Source organism: Amblyomma americanum, chromosome 6, assembly GCF_052857255.1.
Source record: "Amblyomma americanum isolate KBUSLIRL-KWMA chromosome 6, ASM5285725v1, whole genome shotgun sequence".
In the NCBI taxonomy this organism is placed as follows: Eukaryota; Metazoa; Arthropoda; class Arachnida; order Ixodida; family Ixodidae; genus Amblyomma; species Amblyomma americanum.
The window spans coordinates 146393196-146417761 of record NC_135502.1 but is presented as its reverse complement, the minus strand read 5'-3'; positions in this window follow the sequence as shown (position 1 = coordinate 146417761).

Sequence of the window (24566 nt, the reverse complement as noted above, 5' to 3'; positions counted from 1 at the left end):
CAGTTAATAAAAAGGAAATGCACGTGGGAGCGCAAAACCGATTATTTCTTCGTCATGAACAGAAAAGGAATGAGAGTTTTGACTTCAAAATAATAATAATAATAATAATAATAATAATAATAATAATAATAATAATAATAATAATAATAATAATAATAATAATAATAATAATAATAATAATAATAATAATAATAATAATAATAATAATAATAATATTAATAACAACAACAATAATAATAATCAGCCTTAATACACCCACTGCAGGGCAAATGCCTCTCCCATGTCTCGCCAATAAACCCTATCCTTTGCCAGCTGCATCCACCCTTTGCCTGCAAACTTCTTAATCTCATCCGCCCAGCTAACCTTCTGCCGCCCCCTGCTCCGCTTACTTTCTCTTAAAATCCACTCCGTTACCCTTAAGGACCAGCGGTTATCTTGCCTTCGCATTACATGCCCTGCCCAAGCCCATTTCTTTCTCTTGATTTCGACTAGGTTGTCATTAACCCCTGTTTGTTCCCTCACCCACTGTGCCCGCTTCCGATCTCTTAACGTTACCCCTATCATTTTTCTTTCCATGGCTCGCTGCGTTGTCCTTAACTTAAGCTGAACTCTTTTCGTTAGCCTCCACGTTTCTGCCCCGTAGGTGAGTACCGGCAACATTATGCTGTTGTACACTTTCCTCTTGAGGGAAATTGGTAAACTGCCACTCATGATCTGCGAGAATTTGCCATATGCGCTCCACCCCATTCTTATCCTTCTAGTTATCTCCATTTCATGATCCGGATCATCTGTCACTACCTGCCCTAAGTAGACGTATTCCGTCACAATTTCTAGGCTCTCGCTGCCGATTGTGAACTGTTGTTCCCTTGCTAGGCTGCTGAACATTACCTTGCTTTTCTGCATGTTACTTTTTAGACCCATCGATCTGCTCTGCCTAACTGATTGATCATGATTTGCAGTTCGCCTCCTGAGTGACTCAGCAAGGCGATGTCATCAGCAAATCGCAGATTATTCAGGTATTCTTCACTTATTCTTATTCCCAACTGTTCCCAATTTAGGCCTCGATAATAATAATAAAGAGAGGGAATAATTAATAATGATTAAGTCAAAATGTAATAATTTATAAAAAAGAAAAGTTTGGAACACTTAACAAGGCAGTCGGTGAGATTCTATCAGGAAATTTAGAACAGCGGTACAAACAGATCTGTGGCTGAACCCAAATGTGGTGGCGCCAAATGATAGCCAGAGCGGGCAGTTCACACTAAGGCCAAGATGCTGCAAGGGCTCTCCAGAAACCTTTTTCTCAGACAGTTGAATCGGCGACAATACAGCCAAAAATGTTCTATAGATTCAGGCTCACGGCAAAATGCACAAAGGGGAGAGAGCGCGAAACCCGACTTGTGTAAATAGAAATTTAGAGGGGGGATGCGGCAGCGCAGCCTCGTCAGTGATACTTCAAGCTGCCGAGAGCAACAAATTTTTCTGTTCCAATAACATTTAGGGTGCTCATAATCCGCCGATGTTAAAAGTGTTGCGTCTTGCGTCCTTAAAACGCATGTCGCCGAAATCTAGATGCTGTAATATAGGCTGTAGCCGGGATGATTCGCAACACGGGGTCGCTGAAAGAAGGCTTTTCGAGATTGTCAGCAATCTCATTTACTGTCACACTGCTGTGACCGGGAACCTATACTAAATGAACAAGGCTCAAATGCGGAGGACGTAGGGGTACGCAAGTTGTTAAAATGGGACCGTCAACATGTGCAGCGAGGGACGAACACAAATATAAAGAATCAGTAATTACTGCAACTGCTGTAATAGAGGCGTCTAGCTTGCGTAGAGCAAGTACAACCGCTAGAAACTCTGCTTGAAAAATAGGGGTGAAATCTGGAAGGCACAGTGAAAAGAACCAGTCTAAATGCGAGCAAAATATTCCCACACCTGCTTTTTCATTGCATTGCGATGTGTCAGTGGCTATTTATGTATCTGTAGGTAGGGTCCTCAGATGACCTTCTAGAAGACCATTTAGAATACTCGGTGGCAAAAGTTTTGCATTTTTTGGGAATATGTCGTCGAAAACAATGTGGATAGCGGGCCTCTTGCGAAGCGCTGGAAGGATATCACAAATGTTTACATCTAAAGGCTGAAGTAATCTTTGTACAAACACTACCTGAGGGGAATTGAAACCAGACCAGAGGACACCAAAAAAGGAGGTCGGATGACAACAGAAAATGCTTTGGGAACGGTGGAAATAGGATTCATAGATCCTGAGGTAAGTTTTCACAGTTAAAAATTGAAGTCGTGATAAGAGAGGCGGAATGCGGGCTTCAAGGTACAGCACATTGATAGCCACAAATTCTGGAAGGCCGAGGCACCTGCGAAGTGCTTCCCTCTCTAAAGGACACGTGGATGAAGTTTATATGTAGCCGAGCCTGAAAACAACACTGATCGAAATTCTAAAATTGGTCTAACATACACAGTGTAGATCATTAATAGCACATATCTGTGCATGCCGTGCCGGTGATGACATAATCTCCGTAACATGCCCACGGCACGAGCCCCTTTCGCCGCGACATGGTCAATGTGAGGTCGCCAGGTGAGTTTGTTGTCATAAATGACCCCTAGGTATTTTACGGATTGAACCTGCAGTATTATTTTTAACTGGCAAGTGAGAGAGACCACTACAAGAGTGAATAGAGGGAAAACAAGAGTGGCGCACTTGCTAACAATCAACTTCAGGTGTAATGCGCTCCACCAGTGCTCAAGTGTATTCAAATATGACTGACTGTAACAGACCATACAGGGAATGTATATCCGGCGCCGCAGCAAAAAACGCAATGTCGTCCGCTTAGACGTAAGTGTGTACATGGCGCTGGAGAGGAATTGAGCTCTACAGAATATTAAAGAGCACAGGAGAAAGAACAGCTCCTTGCGGTATACCTCGCGATTGTGTGTACCTCTCTGAATGAACAGCATTATGGACGCAAAAGAATTCCCTGTTATAAAGAAATGCAGATATCCGTGCAACAATATAATATGGGAATTGAAGAGACTGTAGCCTATGTATTAGGATGGAGTATTCTACACTGTCGTAAGCTTTGGCGACGTCTAACGTAACCAAAGCCGCGACCAGGCGTTCACGACGAACAAGGAGAATTCTGCTCTCAAGATCAGCATGTACATACCATATCGCACACCGTGGCCGGACACCGAGTTGGCACGAGCTGAGTACAGTTTTGCTGTCCACAATGGCTGACAACCGAATTAGTAACACCCTTTCTATCAACTTTACCTCGTTTGATGTTAAATAAATTTGCCTAATGTTATCCAATTCATAGCCTCCACCCTGATTTTTAAGTAAAGGGATCACCTTGGACAGCTTCCATCTCAGAAGGTATCCAAGCGTGTTTGAGAGAGTAGTTTATTAGGCGCAATAAGGAGTTGGGAGACTCTTCAAAGAGAATCTTGAGCATCTTTGTAGTAACACCATCAGGACCAGGAGCAGCAGCTGGCAATCTCTGGACAACTTGTGAAAGCTCTGATAGATTTACTTGTGAGGCATTATCATTTGGCACGACTGGTGCAAACAACATTGGGCGCAAAGGTAGTGAAGATGAGAACCGATTTTGCAGGCCTGTGGCAATTAATTCAACCGCCTGGATAGCTTCTTCAGGTGACTTAACTATTGACTGAAAATTATGAGAGGACATGAGCTGTTTCCTAGACCATAGAAAACCGAATAGGGCACGTCGGTTGCCCGCCTTTGAAAGATAATCGAAGTGTTCTGAGTCATATTTTTCCTTCGCGCGAGAAACTGTGCGTTTAAAGGTAGCTGCAATAAATTTATAATCACTCTAGTTATTCGGACATTGGTTATGAAGAAGCTTTTTCCATGCTGCCGTCCTCCGCCTGTAATCTCTTGTACAGTCCGCATTCTACCAGTTAGAAGAATTCCCTTTTGTTGGCCTCACCAGGAACTCCGACTTTTTACGGCTTTCCTCTGCAGCCCGACATATTCTTGCTGACTGATGGACCTCGGCGATGTTAGACACTGAATCAAGGGCAGAGCGCAACGCCGTCTGAAATCTGTCATAACTTACATGTGACCGCCACTGAGAAGACGCCGGAGTAACACGACATATGATATCAAAATGAATAGGTATATTGTCTCTTGAGGGGCCGCTATCAACAGTCGACCAATTCGTTACGCCAATTCCAGGACTAATTAACATGAGATCTAAAACAGATTGAGTGTGTGAGCGAAGATAAGTTGCCGATCCTGGATTTAAGCACATCAGGTTGTGGTGAGAGACCCAGTCAGAAAGGCGCTTGTCGCATGTATTAGTCCTAAAACCCCACCACACAGGGTGAGAATTGAAGTCCCCAGCCCCGAGAACTGGGTTTTTACGGTTAGCGAGGGACAAGTCCAGAGGTCTAACATCCTGGACTCCATTGGGGAAATAACAATTTGCTATTGAAAATGGAGAGCACCCAGGAAATACAAAGTCTAGTGCCAAAATCTCACAGTCAGGAGACATTTGTTGGAAAGATAGCATAGCCCCGTGGCAAAATATTGAAGAGATTAAAGTTAGTAAACCCCCTCCTCTTGACTGGCGGTCTAGGCGAAATGAACGATAATTTTTTATATTAAAATGTTTGTCAGTTGAAAGCCACGTTTCTTGCAGAATTATGACATCCGGATTAAGCTGGGTAGAAATGCAGTGTAAATCTGTGGAAGCGGAAAGAATACGGCGACAGTTCACTGCAGAACTCGCAACGACGCTATGGTTGCGAAATCCTAGCAGCAGCAACTGCCCGCTCCAAAATGGTATCCTTGGGTTTAGTGCCAAGCAGCTTCTCCTTTGATTTGGGCTGGGTACCCAGAGAAGAAAACGAATGAGACATGGGGGACCCACTGTGCTTAAGAAGCCGCGCATCAGGCTCCACCATCTCGGAATCATAGATATAACAACATCCCTCGAAGTACCCGAGGCAGGTACAGCGGAAGGGGCAGAAGTTTGTTTCTGGGGCTGTGATGCTACTGGAATTGTAGACCGGATAAGAGGAGAGGGAATTGCTGTCGAAAGAGGTGCCAAACTAGCCTGCACGGCATGTGTAAGCTGAGTCGATAGAACGTTTCTAAGGCACTCCGACACACTTGCGACAATCTTTTCTACCATTTTAGACATGAAAGCCTCCACAGCAGCCGCAATTGCCTGGGACTGAGTTGAGTCTAACATGACACCTTGCCGAGTGGTCACACCGGCATAACCGTGGGCACGTTCTTTGACCTCTGAAATAGCGTCACTGCGCGAACAGCGTTTTCTGTGAATTATCTCCAGAAATTGGATTTCCAGAGCTCGAGAGGGACAATTTGAGTAGTTTGCAGAGTGGGCACCACCGCAAAGGCAACACTTCTCATTCTTCTCAGTGCAGGTGCTCGTTGAATGACCATCCCCAAAGTTGCAACACCTCAAGTTGGATTTGCAACCGCCGGCGCTATGTCCATAGCGCCAGCAGTCGTTACACTGCAGAGGCCGAGATGATAACGTGTCTACCCGAGAAATTAGAGGCAATGCCTCGATTTCAGAGGGGTAGGAAGTGCCGGCAGAGGCAGCAATCACAGAATCAGTGGGCATCCGCAAGTTGTTTACATCCCGGCTAAAGCGGTGCACAGCAACAATACGTGCAGGAAACAGAAGCTCAAGAGTCTCTGCTGGAGACAGGGAAGAGTCTACGCCTCGTACAATGCCTTTCGTGCACGCCAGATGTGAAGGGATGAAGGAACTTACCCGAAGGGAGGCAAAGAATGAGGAGTTTAGCAAATATCTTACACAGGCGAGGAATGGTGATCTGCACAGAATACCGCCACGTCCAAACTGGCGTACATCTGAGATTGACTCATAATGAGAAGTCGCCGACTAGAGAGCAGCGCGAACAGCACCAGGGTTGTTCACCTTGATCGCACCACCATCCTTAGGCACCAGCGTGACTGGGATACTGCCGACACCACTGCGCAAAAAAGCTTCCAACGGCAGGAGATCAATGGACAGAGAAGCCGACCAGAGGGAGCTCCCCTGGCCGGGAGACTGGGTCGACATAGCCCGTGCTTACTGCCTCACCGCGCAAAGACGCAGAGAGAAAAGGCCACAACCAGCCACCCGAAACTTAACCGATCGTTCCCAGCAGAGCAGAGCTTCCAGGAGGTTGCACGTCCGCAGGGCTGCCGAGAACCACGCACTGCAATCTCGTGTGCACTGTAGTCTTGTGTAGTCTGTGTCTCGTGTGCAAGTGTTAGCGCGTTGTTGTTGTTGTTGTTAGCCTATCAAAAGATGGCACATACCCACAATGGGGGATCGGCCAAGAATCGGGTGGCTATTCACCTGAACGCAGTTAACAAAAAGGAAAAGCACATGGGAGCGCAATACCGGTGAATTTTTCGTCATGAACAGAAAAGGGATTAGTGTTCTGATTTTAAAATTTTAAGAATAATAATAAAGAGAGAGATTAAATATTAATGATTTTGTCAAAATGTAATAATTGATAGAAAAGAAATGGTTGGAACACTTAGCAAGCCAGTCGGTGAGATTCTATCAGGAAATTTAGAACAGCGGTAGAAACAGATCTGTGGATGAACCCAAATGTGGTGGCGCCAAATGATAGCAAGAGCGGGCTGCTCAAACTAAGGCCAAGATACTGCAAGGGCTCCTCCAGCAACCTTTTTCTGAGAGAGTTGAATCGGCGACAGTACAGCCAAAAATGTTCAATAGATTCAGGCTCACGGCAAAATGCACAAAGGAGAGAGAGCGCCAAACCCGGCTTGTGTAAATAGAAATTTAGAGGGGGGATGCGGCAGCGCAGCCTCGTCAGTGATACTTCAAGCTGCCGAGAGCAAAAAATTTCCCTGTTCCAATAATATTTAAGGTGCTCATAATCCACCGATGTTAAAAGTTATGTGTCTTGCGTGCTTAAAAACGCACGTCGCCGAAATCTAGATGCTGTAATACAGGCTGTAGCCGGGATGATTGGCAACACGGGGCCGCTGAGGGAAGACTTTGCGAGATTATCAGCAATCTCATTTACTGTCACACTGCTGTGACCGGGAACCCATACTAAAGGAACAAGGCTCAAATACGGGGGAAGTAGGGATAAGAAAGTTGTAAAAATGGGACCGTCAACATGTGCAGCGAGGGACGAACACAAATATAAAGAATCAGTAATTACTGCAACTGCTGTAATAGAGGGGTCAAACTTGCGTAGAGCAAGAACAACTGCTAGAAACTATGCTTGAAAAATAGGGGAGAAATCTTGAAGGCGCAGTGAAAAAGACCAGTCTAAATGCGAGCAGAATATTCCCACACCTGCTTTTTTATTGGATTATTGGATTGCGATGCATCAGTGGCTATTGCTATATCTGTAGGTAGGGTCCTCAGATGATCTTCTAGAAGACCATTTAGAATACTCGGTCGCAAAAGTTTTGCATTTTTTGGGAATATGTCGTCAAAAACAATGTGGATAGCGGGCCCATTGCGAAGCGCAGGAAGGATATCATAAATGTTTACATCTAAAGGCTGAAGTAATCTTTGCACAAACACTACCTGAGGGGAATTGAAACGAGACCAGGGGACACCAAAAAAGGAGGTCGGCTGCGAACAACAAATGCTTTGGGAAAGGTGGAAATAGGATTCATAGATCCTGAGGTAAGTTTGCACAGTTAAAAATTGAAGTCGTGATAAGAGAGACGGAATGCGGGCTTCAAGGTACAGCACATTTATAGCCACAAATTGTGGAAGGCCGAGGCACATGCGAAGTGCTACCCTCTCTAAAAGGACGAGAGGACGAAGTTTATATGTAGCCGAGCCTGAAAACAACACTGATCCAAATTCCAAAATTGGCCTGACATACATTATGTAGATCATTAATAGCACATATCTGCGCATGCCATACCAGTGTTGACATAATCTCCGTAACATGCCCACGGCACTAGTCCCTTTCGCCGCGACATGGTCAATGTGAGGTCGCCAGGTGAGTTTGTTGTCATAAATGACCCCTAGGTATTTTAGGGATTGAACCTGCAGTATTATTTTTAACTGGCAAGTGAGAGAGACCACTACAAGAGTGAATAGAGGGAAAACAGGAGTGGCGCACTTGCCAACATTTAACTTCAGGTGTAATGCGCTCAACCAGTGCTCAAGTGTATTCCAATATGACTGCAACAGACCATACAGAGAATGTATATACTGCGTAGCAGCAAAAAACGCAATGTAGTCCGCATAGACGTAAGTGCGTACATGGCGCTGGAGAGGAATTGAGCTCTACAGAATATTAAAGAGCACAGGAGAAAGAACAGCTCCTTGCGGTACACCTCGCGTTTGTCTGTACCTCTCTGAATGAACAGCATTATGGACGCAAAAGAATTCCCTGTAATAAAGAAATGCAGATATCCATGGAACTATATAATATGGGAATTGAAGAGACTGTAGCCTATGTATCAGGATGGAGTATTCTACACTGTCGTAAGCTTTGGCGACGTCTAACGTAACCAAAGCCGCGACCAGGCGTTGACGACGAACAAGGAGAATTCTCTTCTCAAGATCAGCATCTACATTCCATATCGCACACCGTGGCCGGACACCGAGTTGGCACGAGCTGAGTACAGTTTTGCGGTCCACAATGGCTGACACCTGAATTAGTAACACCCTTTCTATCAACTTTACCTCGTTTGATGTTAAATAAATTTGCCTAATGTTATCCAATTCATATCCTCCACCCTGATTTTTAAGTAAAGGGATCACATTGGACAGCTTCCACTCAGAAGGTATCCAAGCGTGTTTGAGAGAGTAGTTTATTAGGTGCAATAAGGAGTTGGGAGACTCTTCAAAGAGAATCTTGAGCATCTTTGTAGTAACACCATCAGGACCAGGAGCAGCAGCTGGCATCTCTGGACAACTTGTGAAAGCTCTGATAGATTTACTTGTGAGGCATTATCATTAGGCACGACTGGTGCAAACAACATTGGGTACAAAGGTAGTGAAGATGAGAACCGCTTTTGCAGGCCTGTGGCGATTAATTCAACCGCCTGGATAGCTTCTTCAGGTGACTTAACTATTGACTGAAAATTATGAGAGGACATGAGCTGTTTCCTAGACCATAGAAAACCGAATAGGGCACGTCGGTTGCCCGCCTTTGAAAGATAATCGAAGTGTTCTGAGTCATATTTTTCTTTCGCACGAGAAACTGTGCGTTTAAAGGTAGCTGCAATAAATTTATAATCACTCCAGTTATTCGGACGTTGGTTATGAAGAAGCTTTTTCCATGCTGCCTTCCTCCGCCTGTAATCTCTTGTACAGTCCGCATTCTACAAGTTAGAAGAATTCCCTTTTGTTGGCCTCACAAGGAACTCCGACTTTTTACGGCTTTCCTCTATAGCCAGACATATGCTTGCTGACTGGTGGACCTCGGCGATGTTAGTCACTGAAGCAAGGGCAGAGCGCAACGCCGTCCGAAATCTGTCATAATTTACATGTGACCGCAACTGAGAAGACGCCGGACTAACACGACATATGATATCAAAATTAATAGGTATATGGTCACTTGAGGTGCCGCTATCAACAGTCGACCAATTCGTTACGCCAATTCCAGGACTAATAAACATGAGATCTAAAACAGATTGAGTGTGTGAGCGAAGATAAGTGGCCGATCCTGGATTTAAGCACATCAGGTTGTGGTCAGAGACCCAGTCAGAAAGGCGCTTGTCGCATGTATTAGTCCTAAAACCCCACCACACAGGGTGAGAATTGAAGTCCCCAGCCACGAGAACTGGGTTTTTACAGTTAGCGAGGGACAAGTCCAGAGGTCTAACATCCTGGACTCCATTGGGGAAATAACAATTTGCTATTGAAAATGGAGAGCACCCAGGAAGTACAAAGTCTAGTGCCAAAATCTCACAGTCAGGAGACATTTGTTGGAAAGATAGCATAGCCCTGTGGCAAAATTTTGAAGAGACTAAAGTTAGTAAACCCCCTCCTCTTGACTGGCGGTCTAGGCGAAATGAACGATAATTTTTTATATTAAAATGTTTGTCAGCTGAAAGCCACGTTTCTTGCAGAATTATGACATCCGGATTAAGCTGCGTAGAAATGCAGTGTAAATCTGTGGAAGCGGAAAGAATAAAGCGACAGTTCCACTGCAGGACTCGCAACGACGCTATGGTTGCGAAAGTCTAGCAGCAGCAACTGCCTGCTCCAAAATGGTCACCTTGGGTTTAGTGCCAAGCTGCTGCTTCTTTGATTTGGGCTGGGTGCCCTGAGAAGACAACGAATGAGACATGGGGGACCCACTGCGCTTAAGAAGCCGCGCATCAGGCTCCACCATCTCGGAATCATACATTATATCAATATCCCTCGAAGTACCAGAGGTAGGTACAGCGGAAGTGACAGAAGTTTGTTCCTGAGGTTGTGATGCTACTGGAATTTGAGACCGGATAAAAGGAGAGGGAATTGCTGTCGAAAGAGGTGCCAAACTAGCCTGCACGGCATGTGTAATCTGAGTCGCTAGAACATTTTTAAAGCACTCCGACACACTTGCGACAATCTTTTCTACAATTTTAGACATCGAAGCCTCCACAGCAGCCGCAATTGCCTGGGACAGCGTTGAGTCTAACATGACACCTTGCCGAGTGGTCACATCGGCATAACCGTGGGCACGTTCTTTGACCTCTGAAATAGCGTCACGGCGCGAACAGCGTTTCCTGTCAATTATTTCCAGAATTTGAATTTCCTGAGCTCGAGAGGGACAATTTGAGTAGTTTGCAGAGTGCGCACCACCGCAAAGGCAACACTTCTCATTCTTCTCAGTGCAGGTGCTTGTTGAATGACCATCCCCACAGTTGCAACACCTCAAGTTGGATTTGCAACCACCAGCGCTATGTCCATAGCGCCAGCAGTTGTTACACTGCAGAGGCCGAGATGATAATGGGTCCACCCGAAAAATTAGAGGCCATGCCCTGATTTCAGAGGGGCAGGAAGTGCCGGCAAAGGTAGCAATCACTGATTCAGTGGGCATACGCACGTTGTTTACATCCTGGCTACAGCGGTGCACAGCAACAACACCTGATGCCGAAAGAAGCTCAAGAGTCTCTGCCGGAGACAGGGAAGAGTCTACACCTCGTACAATACTATTCGTGCACGCCAGATGAGAAGGGATGAAAGAACTTACCCGAAGGGAGGCAAAGGATGAGGAGTTTTGTAAATCTCTTACACAGGCGAGGTCTGGCGATCTGCACAGAATCCCACCGCGTCCAAACTGGCGAACCTCTTATATTGACTCATAATGAGAAGTCGTCGACTGGAGAGCAGCCCGAACAGCACCAGGGTTGTTCATCCTGATAGCACCACCATCCTTAGGCACCAGCGCGACAGGGATACTGCCGACACCACTGCGCAAAAAAGCTTCCAACGGTAGGAGATCAGTTGACAGAGAAGCCGACCAGAGGGAACTCCCCTGGCCGGGAGACTGGGTGGACATAGTCCGGGCTTACTGCCTTACCGCGCAAAGACGCAGAGAGAAAATGCCACAATCAGCCACCCGAAATTTAGCCGATCGTTCCCAGCAGAGCAGAGCCGTCGGGGCAGCGATGAACAGGACGAACGCCACTGGGTCGAACGATGTCCTCCTAACCGCCTTCTCTCGTCGTCCTCAACTTTCTCAACACACCTCATCGTCCTCAACTTCCAACGATGTAGCAACACCAATGCGTCCGACACTGTTAGCATAATGCATGCGGCAATAGTAAAAAAATGGGTAGACCAATGGTTTTCGGCTTAGCGCATTAATCATCGAAAGCTGGTTGGAATTAGCGGCCTTGCAAAAAGCAGTGTTGCACATCGCACTTTACTGCAGTGGTTTAAAAAATCATGTGCACATCAGGTTGAGTGCAGCATCAAGATACACGTTGGTCTGTGGTACACAAAAAACTTGGAGCTGGAAAACAAACAAAGGGAAGATTAAAAATAGCTACACGATATGCAACTAAAGTGATCGTAACACCTGTTGTAAACATTTCCAATACTTTAAAGAAAGTAGCAAGCAAATATAAAGTTCCCCTCGTGTTCCCTCCTTGACCCGGAAATTACTGAGCCTCTGCCAAAACAAGAATGAACAGACGAGAAAACAATCAAGACATGTAAAATAGCACACAAAAATCTTTCGGACTGTTATAGATATATCGTCTACAATACTCTCTTCTCATGCAGCAAGTGTGACGTGAGCCACTTTCTCTCTTATTGAGCAAGGCACAAATGCCCGCTTTACATTCAAGAAACCGCAATCTTAGGTCAAATGCGAGACAGAAGAGAGCGCGTGACGAAAGGGCTGTTGAGATTTTAGAAGCTGGCGAAGTGATAGCGTCAATGTCCGCTCCGTGACGCCAACAGCGAAGAAGGTGGACATCATAACTAAGCGACAACAGCAGATGAGGAACACCGCTCGTTGTATTCAGATTCCTTCAGTGCCTTCTTCTGGGCATGCGCATTAACTGTATTATTCTACTGCATAATTTTTTCTTAATAAACCATAATTGTCACTTTGCATTTTTCTTGTAGCCCTTTTGTCCAGTATAGTTTCCAGCCTTCGCGCGTTAAATGTGATTTACTACCAAATACCACCATTTGTAGCCTCGCTTGGCAAGTTGATTCCTTCTCCAGCAGATCGAAGGGAATGCGTGCAAAAATGCTCATAATGAAGGTAGAAGACCTTTGGCAGTACGATACAGGCGTAATATTGCGCACAGCTTGCGGAATATTGCTATCACGTACTGTGCACCTTTGAAGCTTGGCTAAAGTTTCTTTCGCCAAGCATAGGTGGCAAACACAGGGGATGATTTTACGTAACATGCAAGTACCGGCTGACGCTAAATAAAATTTAGGGTCTTTGCAAGGGCACCAAAGCCGTAGCGCGCAGAATTTTCCAAGCCTGTCTCGAAGAAAACCTGCACAATTTCATTATTGACAAAAGAATGGATTTGTACAGAAGTGAATAGGTATTTTAAGTACATTGTCTTTGATATAATGCTGCACTATTTCAGATCTGCCACGAGAGCCCCCGTCGAACACAAGGTGGCTTCTGTTTTATTTCGACAAAATTCGCGCAAATACGGTTTAATGGCGCAGGTGCCTTTTTGGCGATACAGGTCTCATATTTTCTAGTTACACTTTTTGATTACATTAATTTCTTTGTTGCGCTCGAAATACAGTCTGATTTTAGGTGGGTCGTGTTTTTGGGCAGATCTTTACACCTTCGCAAGACACTTTTTTTTGCTTTAATGGAATGTTTCTCTGTAGCAAATAAACTGTCATTATAGAATTTCTTCTGATCTTCCTAACCTCCCGGTGCGTGGGCTGCTCTAAATGAAGAAGAATTGGGCAAATTAAAAAAACTTGTTGCAGCAATCTTGTCATCGCAGGAAGTGCAGTTCAACCTCCAGTACATAGAAATACCTTTTTAAAGACTGATAGAATTTTCTTTTCGATTTATTTCGCATTTGTAGAGTCCGAAATTTGCAAACACATTTAGCGCTATTCGTTCGAATTTCAGAAAAAAATACATCAGAATTTGAGCAGCGGCAACATTACTTCCTAAAGACAAAAAAAAAAGATTTTAATTCTAGCGTCTTTTCACAGGGACCGTCTATGCCATGAGGGACACCCCCACACAGACATACTAACACCCTCTTGAATGTAAAACCGCCTAAATTAACACACTATAAACACCCTTTTCTGTCTTGTAGCCTCGGAAAAAGTCAAGAAGTACACTTTAGAGGCCTGAAGACACAAACATTGCTGTATCCACTAAAGCTGCACATCGGGAATGCCGCTCCTGTGGCGAGAGTGTCTATTTGTAACATAGAGGTCTGGAGATGTCAGAACAATTCCAAATTAGTGCACATTTGTAAGCAAAAGACCGATGGGCGGAAGGCCGCTCTTATTACTGTGAACGTCGAGGAGCAAGGCCGGCAGCCTCAGAGAACACACTTCCGCACTAGGGACCCCAGCCACGTCAATCCCTCACTCCTAAGTGTGCCAATGACGTATTTCTTTACCACCACTACAAAACAAAAAAAATCAAAATATTATTTTTTAGACATGAGCGTATATCCAAAATTTTTAAAAGTTGGTAGGCAACCTGCTGACACATACTGGAAACTGTCAGAAAATTTTAGATTGCTTCTCTGATAGACGACAGAAATTTCGGGAAAACTTTGAGGGGTATGTTCATATATCAACCCTCGCAGTGCTATGAAAACTTTTACAGAAACTGCCTACGTGGGGTGGAAGACGAAGTTATTACAGCCCAGGACGCTATATCTGTGCCTCTGAAGTTTTATCGTTTTTTCGTACAATCAGGGTGGCGCCGCTCCCTCTTGGTGACGGCGATAGAAGTGTATGACGTCAGGCCTCCTCTGGAACCCGGTGGGCCGGCGGCAGCCGCCCAGAGGAAGCGCTTCTACCAATCGAGCGAGGCAAGCAGCCATGCCACCGTGCTGCACTCAGCCACAAGCGTGGACTCCTCGGCAGACGACGGGTTCGTCCAAGTGATGAGCAGGAAAGCCATGAGAAGACTGCGTAAGAGTGAGGACTAGTCCTCATCAAACACGTCTAGCGTCATTACGACGCGTGGTGCACCGCCGCATACAGTCCTGTTTGCGCCTAAAGCGCCCACCGACAACGTCAACCTGCTGAACAGACAAGCTACGTCGGTGTTCCTCAAGGCTCGCGTCCCGGGGGTGATCAGTGACGTCAGGATCAAGGGCAGAAGGAACCTCCTTGCCAGCAATGTAACGGAGTGGAGCACCTTGGAAAATCTAGCCACTATCAAGAACATCGGAGACATCCCCGTCGCTATCCTATTCTTGAAAACAATGGCACAACCGCAGGCGTCATTTACGACATCGACGCGACCATCTCTGACTCCGACCTGCCGATACTCATTAAACCAGCCACGAACAGCATCGAATTTACCAAGGTTCAGCGCCTCGGCGTGTCACGCTGCGTCAAGCTCACTTTTAAGGACGACTGTATTCCATCGCACGTGTAGTTTGGCCACTTTCGACATGCAGTTCACCAATTCATCCGAAGCCTCTTCATTGATGATGTTGACGACGAATTTTTATGGCGCAAGGGCAGTTTTGGCCACAGAGCGCCATTACACAAGGTAGTTTTTCATTTCACAAGTTTCGGTCGTAGACCCATTTCCCAAGCATTTCCCCTAAATAAGCCGAGCACCAGACCAGGGGAAAGCTTGTAACCATTGTATCACCGCTGGGTACCCGGCGGCTCTGTGGATCGACCCCCGCACCTCCCGCATGCGAGGCGGAGGCTCAAACCACTAGGCCACCGCTGCGGTAAGCCGCTTCAGTGTCGGAGTGCATGAAAAGTGGGCATGTCAGTGGTGTTTTTAATAACACCATAGCGTGCCCGCGCTTCTCTGAACCACATAGCGGTTACAGTTGGTGCGCTACTGTCTTGAAGTGCGCCAACTGCCGTGGCCCTCATGACGCTTGTTCGAAAGTCTGTCCCCGCCTGCAGAAAGAACGGGTGGTGTCCAAGCAAATGGTGCGGGACCATTTAATGCACAGAGAGGCTGCAGCTACGGTACTTCGGCGTCGTTCTCGTCGCCGGCGATCTACTAGACAGTCGGCTGACAGCGGCAGAGAAGCCCCCGCCACTCCTGCTACTTATCCTCCCGCACCACCGTGTAATGTAAGCACGGCGACTGGTGAAGCCCGAACAATTGCTTCAGAGGCGACATGGCCGTCATTGCCGCAGCCACGCTCGACCTCGGTGCCTGAGCAGGTGCCACGCCTCCACTGTCCTACGAGCCTACAGTTGAGCAAGCCCAAGGCAGAGATCCAGCCCCAGGTGAGGAAGTGCAGGCTGTCGCCATCTTGAGGTCCCTTATGAACGACATGCGCGTGATGCTGTCTAGCCTTCACTCGACAGCAGCCAGGAATGCTTTGCAGGTACTGGACGCACTAAATTCAGTTCTTTCAGCTTTTCAGTAGCAGACACAATGGCTCCCCAAGCATTACCATTTGAAAGCCAATTCAGAGAACTATTCATTTTCCAGTGGAATGCCCGTGGACACAGTTGCCACATTTCGGACATTCGCGAATATGTCTATAAATACAGATTTCCAATCCTTGTGATTTCTGAGCCCAATTTACAAAACCCCACCCGAATTTCTGACTGTTAAGCGTTTGCGTGCTCCACCTACAGGCGAAAGAGCAAGGTCATCGCCTACATTCGAAGGGAACTTATGTGCACCATACGGTTCCCCGTCACAACCACAACCACTACGTCTGCATGGATGAATAGATTCATGGGTGGATCGGGCGGTGGTTCAAGCCACCTAGCCATGACTTGTGAAACTTTACTCTTGTCTTGATTGTAGCCACCAATCAGATAATCTTCGCTTGGTTACTTCTACCCGCTTAATCTACCTTTCCTTCACTGTCCTCAAACGCACGTGTTTTGAATCAACCCCGCTGCTTTCCACTGCAGAGTGAAGCCCTCAAGAGAAACATAAAGTGTTCAGCCGGTTTCTGCTCTCTCCACAAGCACCCCACAACGTGTTTCTCTCGTGGTACCTGACTCTCTACGTCTTAGTGCGGAAAACTGCTGTCCTGGCCTCAAACAGCGAAGAGCTTCCCCTACAATTATCATAGATATTTTCTCTGGCAATTTCCTGCTTAAGCATCCTGTATGTTACCAGTGCCGATTTATTCAGCATTCGTATTTTCCACTGAGTTCTCTCTCTGGTTCTTTAACCTTATTCTTAACTGATAATTGCTGATATGTTCTACGGCTGCTGTCCAGATTTTTGCTTGTCAATCTCTTAGTTCGCTTTTACCATTTCGTGTCAACATTCCTTATGCACAGGCATCTGAAAACTTTCCTAGCCCACTGCCTTTCCCCCATGTTTCTCAATCGTTCCTCAAATGCAATAGTACTGCTAGCTTCTCTGCTCTCGGGCGACGCCCATCCCATATCACCCTGTACCCCCTGATTTGGGGTATTGCCATGTGCTCCCAAAGCTGGCCTCCCCACGCCACGTTGATTTCTAACCTTGCTTGAACATCTAGTTTGTGCACAGGACCGCATTGCTGAAAGTCAAACTAGGAACCATAACCCCTTTCTAGGTCCCTCTTACCACTTCATGCCTATTGTAAACCCACAACGCCCTATTTTTCGTGACAGCTGCATTGCTAAAAGCTTTATTCATTACATTATTTTCATGCCCTGTCGGATACCCAGCACCGCTATTTAACCGTGCCCAAAATACTTGTGCTCATCCACTACTTCTAGCGTGAACTCTAGTATTCTATGCTTGCCGCCCTCATCATTAAATATCATGACTGCAGATTTTTTCTTACTAAACTTGTAACCTAATCTATCTCCCTCCGTACTGCACATCTATCAACTTCTGCAAACCTTCCTTGTTTTCAGCCATTAGCACTATATCATCCGCGTACATTAGTCCCGCTACTGACTGTTTAATCCATTCTCCTTGCTTGAAAAAAAAAGGGTTGAAGCCTGGTCCGCTCCTCTCTAGTTTGGTCTGTAAGTCTTGCAGGTACTGCATAAAAAACAAAGAAGACAGAGGACATCCATGCCTAAGCCCCCGCTGTATCTCTATAGGCCCTGATATATTTTTTCACATTTTATAAGCACCCTGTTACCTTTTATGTATATATCTTTTAAAAGATTAATTACTACATCTTCGACATCCAATGTGCCCAGTATGTCCCACAAATCCTCTTGAATAACGTTGTCGTAGGATCCCCGAATGTCCAGCAATGCTAGCCATAGGGGCCCGTGTTCCTTTTCAGCAATCTTTATGCACTGCGTCCATGAAAACAGATTGTCCTTCAACGTGCTTTGTTTCCCGAAAACATTTTGTAGCTCCTCTAGCATCCCCTCCTTCTCCAACCAAGCCTGCAGTCTGTCCTTTATAATCTGCCACAGATGTGACTGTCATAGGACGGTAGTTACTTATGTAAGCTTTGTCCCTCTTTCCCTTATATATCATGTTCATTCTACTTAATTGTCATCTATCGGGGGGCTTTGCCAACCATTATCATTTTGTTCACTCTCTATTATAGTTTGCATAGATTTTGGTACCGGCTTCCTTATTAACATAATTGGAGTACAGTCTGGTCCTGTCGACGGGCTACTAGGAAGCTGCTCTGCCCTTTCCTACTCTCTTTGCCCAAGTGAAGCAATCGCAGTCACTGGTCAATCCTCCTTCAATAAATTATGCGCAATCTTTCTTTAAAATTTTCAGACACACTTCTTCCTATCTGTTTCATTGCTTTATTCTCTTGTAGCCAAATACCCTGATCTGTAACAATACACCTTTGCTCTTGCCTTTTCTTATTAGTCATTTTATTTAGAAGTTTCCAGAATTTTTTTGCTGCCATTGTATCCTTTTTATTTACTTTTGACATGCATTGGGCACCATTTCTTCCAATTTTCTCATTAATCAAATAAGCTGCTTCCCCTCTACACTTTATGAAGGTATCCCATTTTCTGTTACTTCAGCTTCTGGTTCCCCCCTCTTGGAATACCTGTGTTCTGTGGACGCTTCCTGACGCTCCTCTATAGCCTTCTTGACCTCCTCATCAAACCAACTCTTGTGTTGCGTCTTTTCCCTTTTGGCTTGACTCGCACCCTAGCAAGCTCTTGCACAAGTAATCGAGTTAATTTCGTATTAGTCCATTCTGTTTGATTATCCTCAAAAAATTCTTTCTAAATTTGTTTGGCTGCTGCTTCCAATGCTTTTCTGAATAAAAATTGCATATGATTATTCATCTCGTTTCAGTCCTACATTAGTTTCTCATCTGAAACTCAACTAGATAAGTTTGTGGTCGCTGACTAGACTTCTGCAAAGATGTTCATCTATGCTCATTATACGTAATCTATTATATACCCTATGTGACATAAGTGCATCATCTATCGTCGAGTGCAAACTCCCTGCCTCCCATGTTATTAGCTCTAAACAATTCTCGGTACTGTTGCATACATCTAAATCATGCCTGTCTACACATATCCAGCAGCATGCTTCCTGTCGAATCTGTATACTCATCCATGTCTTCTATGTGTGCATTCATGTCTCCTAATATAATGATCTCGCCTTGTCCTCCCAGCTCATCAATGTCGCCTGCAATACATTCTACCATTTTCCAGTTTTTCTCTTTGTCATTAGCTCTTGTCCACACGTATACAAAGCCAATGAGTGTTTGCCTCCCCGCCACTTTTTCTTTTAGCCATAAATGGGCTTTGTATCGCAGTTTACCCCTTTGAAAATTCATACTTTTATGAATGAGTGCCCCAATACCAGCCCCCTTTCTGTTGCCCTCTGTTCTATAGCAATATTCACATGCGTAGTTTGGGTTGCAGGGTAGTTGCTCCATATCCCTAAGATGCGTTTACACTAAAACCTATGCTCAGTGGTTAAGGCGCTCGGCTACTGATCCGGAGTTCCCGGGTTCGAACCCGACCGCGGCGGCTGCGTTTTTATGGAGGAAAAACGCTAAGGCGCCCGTGTGCTGTGCGATGTCAGTGCACGTTAAAGATCCCCAGGTGGTCGAAATTATTCCGGAGCCCTCCACTACGGCGCCTCTTCTTCCTTTCTTCTTTCACTCCCTCCTTTATCCCTTCCCTTACGGCGCGGTTCAGGTGTCCAACGATATATGAGACAGATACTGCGCCATTTCCTTTCCCCCAAAACCAATTATTATTATTATTAAAACATATGTCATTAATTCCTCCTGCTTTAACTGTTCTTCTATCCTCTCCAATTTCAGCCTTTTCCCGGCACCTTGCATGTTAATGCAACCTGTATCTGAATTAACTTGGCCCTAGCGCTAGCGTCGATTCCTTCTCCTATGGCTCAATTGTTTCTTTAACCTTGGTTCTTCCTTGTCTACATTGGCACCCTCAGAGCTCTGGGTCCCCCAAAAAATCTGTTGCCAAGCGACCAATCCTACTTCCTACACTCTTGCCAGTGGCACCACCGTAGTGAATGCCATCCTGTGCAAAACTATATGAGCGGACCTCGTACACGTCCCTGTTAACTTCCATTACGCCGTATCCGAGTCGACGACTCATTAACTTAATTGCACGGTTAGCCTCAACGACCCCCCTTTCCATCCGGCTAGACTGCCTCTGGACCTCTGAGGTAGTTCATTAGTCACATACACCCTCTCAGAGGGCTCTCGAAGCCTATCCATCCCCGCATCTAACTCTTTCTCGACGTTCTGGCTCGCCCCCTTGAGCGTATCGTTGAGACCAGCATGGATAACGACAAGGTGTTCGTTCTCCACGTTGTCCCCTACCACCACCTGGGCTTTGGTCATTGCGTTTACCATGCACTTTCCTGACTGGGCCACCACCCGCACCCGCCTGTCCGCTTTCACTGTCATGAAAACGCCTTCCTCAACCCTCACTACGGTCGAGTCACCGACTACCAGAACTCTTCTGTGCTCTAACCATTCGCTTCCTGACTGTAACTATTGCCCTCTGGATCGTGCTAGCTGTCGCTACTGCCACCGTACGCTACTGTCACGCGTCACTGCCCGTTTTTTTCTCTCCGTCTTGCCTACTCAAAGCCTGCTGCGCTACAGCGCTGTAGGATCTACGAGCCTCCTTCAGGTTTACCACGCTGGCCTCGTCCACCACATGACACTGCCCGAACCGGGCTGACTTGCCTGCCGCGACTTGAGCGCTTCTACCTGATTTTCCAGCTAGGTCCGCTTTTCCCGCTCTTCTTTCAACTGGCTCACAATTCCCTCTAACAAATCGGCCTTAGCCCGCTCCCTCTTAAGCGACTCGGCGACCTGAGTTTTTAGCTTAATCCCTTTGCTCTGGCTTCAATTTAAGGACGCCTATGAGTTCCTTAAAAATAGCTGCCTATTCCCCTTCCAACGTCCGAATGTCAGGGGAAAAGGCGCACCCTGACGTTCTGCAGGGGTGCAGCGATGGAGTAGAGGTAGGGCGTCCGCCTTGCGTGCAAGAGAACGAGAGCTCGAATCCCTGTGCGCGCAATTCTCCACCGGGTTTGGAAAAAAACTGCGCGTGTCGATGGAGCTGCATAAGCAGGCCCGGGGTGCGGCTTGATCTCGGTGACCAGAACAAATCGCTCTCTCAGCAGATTTGGCCACCTTGGTCCATTTCCTGGCCGCAGCCTCTCATGAACAAACCAATTAACCGTCGGCCCTCAGTCCCCATTGGCTGCAGATCAGCTGACAAAGGCGGCGATCAGACCCGTAACGCAGCAGAGGGTGCTAAGAATCTCTGGCTCCGTACAGGCCGCCATTAGAACCTGAGCCTGGTAACGTTTAACACTAGAACCTTATCTAGTGATGGTAGCCTAGCAGTGCTGCTCGAGGAGCTAGAGGGCATTAAATGGGATGCCATAGGGCTTATTGAAGTTAGGAGGACACGTGAGGCGCATACACTACTAAAGGACGGGCACCAACAGTGCTATCAAGGATTAGCGGATTGAGGAGAACTAGGAGCGGGATTCCTCGTTAATAAGGATATAGCTGGTAACGTAGAAGCGTTATACAATATTAATGACAGCGTGGCAGCTATCGTAATTACATAGCTTAATAAGAGGTACAAGCTGAAGGCGGCGCAGGCCTACGCGCCTACATCCAGCCATGATGACCAGACCGTTGAAAGCTTTTATGAAGGCGTGGAATCGGCAATGAACAAAGTGAAACCACGGTACACTGTACTGATGGGCAACTTGAGTGCGAAGGTGGGAAAGAAGTAGACTGGCGACCAGGCGGTAGGCGAATATGCGATAGGTTCTAGGAATAGCAGGTGTGAGAGATATTAGTAGAGATCGCAGATAGAAATAATTTACGAATCATGAATACGTTCTTCCGCAAACGAGAGAACAGGAAGTGTACCTGAAAGAGCCCCAATCGTGAGACTAAAAATGAAACCGACTTGATACTATGCGCCCAACCTGGCATCATTCCGGAAGTGGACGTCCTCGGAAAGGTGCGCTGCAGTGACCGCTCAATGGTAAGGTCTCGACTTACCTCAGACTTTAAGAGGGAACGAAAGAAGCTAGTGAAAAGGAAGTCTAATAATGAGCTAGCGGTAAGAGAATAAATACAGAAATTCAGTACATCACTGCAGAACAGATATTCAGCTTTAACTAAGCAAGACGATCTTAATGTTCATACAATGATCGATAATCCGATACCTATCATTACGACATGCCCAATGGATTTAAGCGTTAGGATGGTTCGAGAGGATACCGGCGTTACCTCAAAAGACGAAATATCTCATTAAAAAACGTGAAAGCATGACGGCGTCTCACCCTGCCGACAGAATAGAACTAGCAGAGCTATCGAAACTAATAAATAAGAGCAAGGTTGCCGACATCAGGAAGTTTAATATCGAGAAAATCTAACATGCTGTAAAGAACGGAGGCAGCCTAAAAGCGGTGAAGAGGAAACTAGGCGCAGGTAAAAACGAGATGTATGCGGTAAGAGACAAGCAGAGCAATGTCTTTAGCAATACGGACCAGATGCTTAAAGCAGCAGAAGAGCTCTACATAAATCTATACAGTAGCCAATGTAATGAGAACGTTAATATTAGAGACAGTAGCCGACAGCAATGCGCCATCCTGCCAGTAAAGAAAGAGGAAGTAAGCAAATCCTTAAGAGCAATGCAAAAAGGAAAACCAGCTGGTGAGGATCAGGAAACAACAGATCTGCTGAAGGACAGAAGGAAGATTGTGCTAGAAAAGCTAGCCGCCCTGTATACACGCCTTATGACCTCGACCACACCAAAAAGCTTGGAAGAATGCAAATATAATCTTTATTCATAAGAAAGGAGACGCAAGGACTTGAAAAATTACAGACCGATCAGCTTACTGTCCGTTGGCTACAAGGTATTTAGTTACTAAGGTAATCGCTAATAGAGTCAGGCCGACCTTGAACTTTAATCAACCAAATTATCAGGCAGGCTTTCGTAAAAGATATTCCACAATAGATGATTTGCAGAATATAACCAACACCTATATACAGGCTTCATTGATTACCTCAGCAGTTATACAGGCATTGCAGAATCAGGGTGTAGATGAGTCTTATGTCAAAATACTGGAAGATGTATAAAGGAACTGCACATCTACCATAGTCCTTTATAAAATCAGCAATAAAATTCGAATAATGAAGGGAGCCAGGCAAGGAGACACAATCTGGCTAATGCTATTCACCGCCTGTTTACAGGTGGTATTCCGAGGCCTGAACTGGGAACAGTTGTGGATAAGAGCATATGGAGAATACTAAAGTAATCTGCGATTCGCTCATGACATTCTCTTGCCGAGTAACTCCAGAGATCAACTGCAAATCATGATCAATGAGATAGACAGAGAAATACGGCGGGCCTAAAAATTAACATGCAGAAAACCAAAGTAATGTTCATCAGTCTAGCAAGGAAACAGCAGTTTACAATTGGCAGCAATGTGCCGGATGTGGTAAAGGAATACGTCTAGTTAGGGCAGGATGTAACAGCTGATCCGGAAAATGAGAGGGAATTAACTGGAAGGATATGAATGCGGTGGAGCGCATATGGCAAGTTCTTTCAGATCATGAATAGCAGGCTAACAGTATCCGTCAAGAAAAAAGTGTACAACAGCTGTATCTTTCCAGAAAACGGGCTGCAATAACTCACTGGAAGATGAAGAAGACAGCCCGCGACCGCTAATACCACATTTTAATATCAAACATAAATAACGTTTTTCCTCCTCCTCCTCCAGTACTCACCTACGGGCCAGAAACGTGGAGGATAACGAAAAGGATTCTACTTAAGTTAAGGACATTACAGCTAGCAATGAAAAGAATAATGTTAGGTGTAACGTTAAGAGACTGAAAGTGGGCAGAGTGGGTGACGGAACAAACGCATGTTAATGACATACTAGTCGAAATCAAGAGAAAGAAATGGGCTTGGGCAGGGCATGTAATTCGAAAGCAACATAGCCGCTGGTCCTTAAGGGTAACGGAGTGGATTCCAAGAGAAGGCAAGCGTAGCAGGGGGCGGCAGAAAGTTAGGCGGCCGGATGAGAATAGGAAGTTCTCAGGCATATTGCGCGCGGAGCTGGCAAAGGAGAGGGTTGATTTTTGCCCTGCAGTGGGTGTAGTCAGGCTGATGATTATGATGATAACGATGAAGTATTGCGTTTGTGGGTGCGTACTTATCTCCAACAACACGGTTTGACGCCGAAAGCCTGACGGACTTGCTTGTTGTAGCTCCTTGGCCTTGGATCGTCACTGGTGAGTTTAATGCGCCTCACGCAATGTGGGGGGGCATCCGTATGATCTCTAAGGGAAGTCTTTTCTGTTTCGCCTCTTACCACAACCTACAATGCCTTAAAGATGGTTCTCCAACGTACAATCGCGAGCTGTCTTACTGCAGCTGTCTGGACTTGGCATTCGTGTTTCGGTCCCTTGCGAGACGCGTCCGGTGGTTTGCCGATGTAGAATCGCGTCG